The sequence below is a fragment of the Hevea brasiliensis genome, chromosome 13 (genome assembly GCF_030052815.1).
Source record: "Hevea brasiliensis isolate MT/VB/25A 57/8 chromosome 13, ASM3005281v1, whole genome shotgun sequence".
Classification (NCBI taxonomy): Eukaryota; Viridiplantae; Streptophyta; class Magnoliopsida; order Malpighiales; family Euphorbiaceae; genus Hevea; species Hevea brasiliensis.
In genome coordinates, this window is record NC_079505.1 from 24,491,667 (window position 1) to 24,494,439 (window position 2,773).

A 2,773-nucleotide genomic window follows, 5' to 3' on the forward strand; every position below is an offset into this window, starting at 1 on the left:
ATTTTTGGTGGAATCGATAACCATTAGAAATTTTGATGCCGTTGCCGAGGACTGAGAGTTCATTGGATTTTGTGTTTTTAGCGTTAGGATATTTTGTTATTAACTCTGTTTGTGAAGTGTTGCTGTTTTCAGGTTTTTGGTGAAAATTACAGTGTTATTGTTCATCGACAGATTTTTTATTGAATTAAGAGGGGCTCTATACTTGTTTTGAAGGAAATGACGTTCTGATCAAGACTAATCAATTCATAAGATTGTTTGGCCCCACCCTCTTGAGGCCAAATTCCATCATTTTCTAGGGTTTTGAGGCATTTTTCTATTTTTAGTTTGATTTTTTTTTTGTTTATGACAAGAACTTCTCAATCTAATGAGTTGCTCTTTGATCCAAAAGTAGAAAAAACAGCTAAATAGTTGAAAAAATTGGCTAAGCAAGCTAGGCAGATTTTGAGTACATCTGAAGGAGTCCAATCTCTAAGGGAATTAAGTTCGGATTCGGATTCAAATTCCAAAAACGAAACCATAGCTGCTAGGACTTTGAAAGAGTTGGCTACTCCTGATCTAAACAACAGCCTTTGTGTATTCAATTCCCTGCTTTAAATATTGCTTTTGAGTTAAAGTCCGGATTAATCCATTTGTTGCCTAAGTTTCTTGGTCTTTCAGGTGAGGATCCACATAAGCATTTAAAGGAATTTCATGTTGTGTGTTCTAGCATGAAACCTCAAGGAGTTTCAACGTACCAAATTAAGCTTCGAGCTTTCCCTTTCTCACTGGAAGGCACAGTTAAGGATTGGTTGTATTACCTTCCTTCTGGATCTATCAACTCATGGAATAAGATGAAGCAGATATTTTTGCAGAAGTATTTTCCTGTTTCCCGTGCTTCTAACATAAGAAAAGAAATTTGTGGCATCCGGCAGTACAATGGAGAGAGTTTGTATCAGTATTGGGAGCGATTTAAGAAGCTATGTGCAAGTTGTCCCCATTATCAAATAAGTGAGTAGCTTTTAATTCAGTATTTCTATGAGGGACTTCTACCAATGGACTGCAGTATGATAGATGCTACTAGTGGAGGAGCCTTGGTTGATAAGACACTAGAAAAAGTAAGGAGGCTAATTGCTAACATGGTAGCAAACTCTTAGCAGTTTGGAATGAGAATGGATCACACACCTAAGAAGGTTAATGAGGTAAGTACATCTAACCTTGAGAAATAGATTTCTGATTTAACTTCTTTGGTGAAGCAATTGGCTGTAGGGAACATGCAAATAGTTAAGGTATGTGGAATTTGTTCGGGTTCGGGTCATGCTACTGACATGTGTTTTGCATTACAAGAGGATGAATCAATGCAACATGCTAATGTAGTAGGAAATTATGGACAACCACAACACAGGTATGATCCCTTTTCTAATACTTATAATCTGGGATGGCAAGATCATCCCAATTAGAGTTATGGGAATTAACCAGTACAAAACTAATATCAGACCTCCGCCCCCCTCAAATCAAGGTATGTCACTTGATGAAATTGTTAAGGCTTTGGCTAGCAATACACAATCCTTTCAACAGGAGACTAGAAATAGCATTCAAAACATAGAGAGGCAGATTGGTCAGTTAGCTTCATCTGTGAGTAAGCTTAAAGCTCAAGGTTCTGGAAAGCTTCCATCACAAACAGTTATAAATCCCGGAGAAAATGCAAGTGCTATAGTATTGTAGAGTGGGAAAGAAGTTGATAACTAGACTCTGCATGAGTCAATGAAAAAGAAGAAGCAAGGAGCAAAAGAGTCTGAAGTTCCTGAAGTTGAGGTAAATACTGAACTAAACTGAATAAGGTTAATAATTCTGTTCTTCCTCCATTCCCCTGCAGGTTGGCTAAGACTAAGAAAGAAGAACAAGAGAAAGAAATTTTAGAGACTTTCAGAAAGGTAGAGGTTAATATACTTTTACTTGATACGATCAAACAAGTCCCCTGGGTATGCTAAATTCCTTAAGGAATTATGCACTACAAAGTGTAAGTTGAGGAATAATGAGAAGATCAGTGCGGGGGAAAATGTTTCAGCATTAATTTAGTGGAAAATATCCCCTAAGTGTAAGGATCCAGGTTCGTTTTCTATTCCCTACAAAATACGTGAGACTAGATTTGAACGTGCAATGGCAGATTTAGGGGGATCTATTAATGTTATGTGATATTCAGTTTTCCAGACTTTGAATTTGGCTCCTTTGAAAGAAACCAGTATCATTATTCAGTTAGCTGATCATTCTAATGCTTACCGATTAGGAGTAGTTGAGGATGTGTTGGTGCAGGTTGGCGAATTGATTTTTCCTGTAGATTTTTACATTCTGGATATGGAGGATAGTGCTCCCACATCAAAGTCATCTTTGATTTTGTTTGGAAGACCTTTCCTGAAAATTGCTAAGAAAAAAATTGATGTGGATGATGGTACCTTAATTATGGAGTTTGATGGAGAGACTGTCAAATTTAATATCTTTGATGCCATGAAGTATCCTGCTGATAATCATTCTATCTTTTCTATTAATATTGTTGATACATTTATGCAGGATGTTTTTGAGTTAAGCATGGAGGATGAGTTAGAAGTGGTGATTAGTCAAGGAATTCAAGAAGTCAGTACCAATCAGCCATTAAGTGTAGAGGTTCAAGATGCAGTAATGGCATTGCAGTCATTACCTCCTGTTCCACAAAGGTATGGAGTATCAAAGTTTGACTCACCTATATCTCACACAAAATTATTACCTTCTGTTGTGCAGGCGCCAGTTCTTGAACTCAAGT

At 37.1% G+C, this 2,773-nt stretch overlaps 1 non-coding gene across 1 annotated transcript; it reads right to left on the minus strand.

The window, feature by feature from the left end:
- Positions 1–878: 878 nt before the first annotated feature.
- Positions 879–985, minus strand: LOC131172410 (small nucleolar RNA R71). The gene has a single exon (XR_009142888.1). It is a non-coding gene; the product is annotated as a small nucleolar RNA R71 (small nucleolar RNA).
- Between the last annotated feature and the right edge of the window lie 1,788 nt (positions 986–2,773).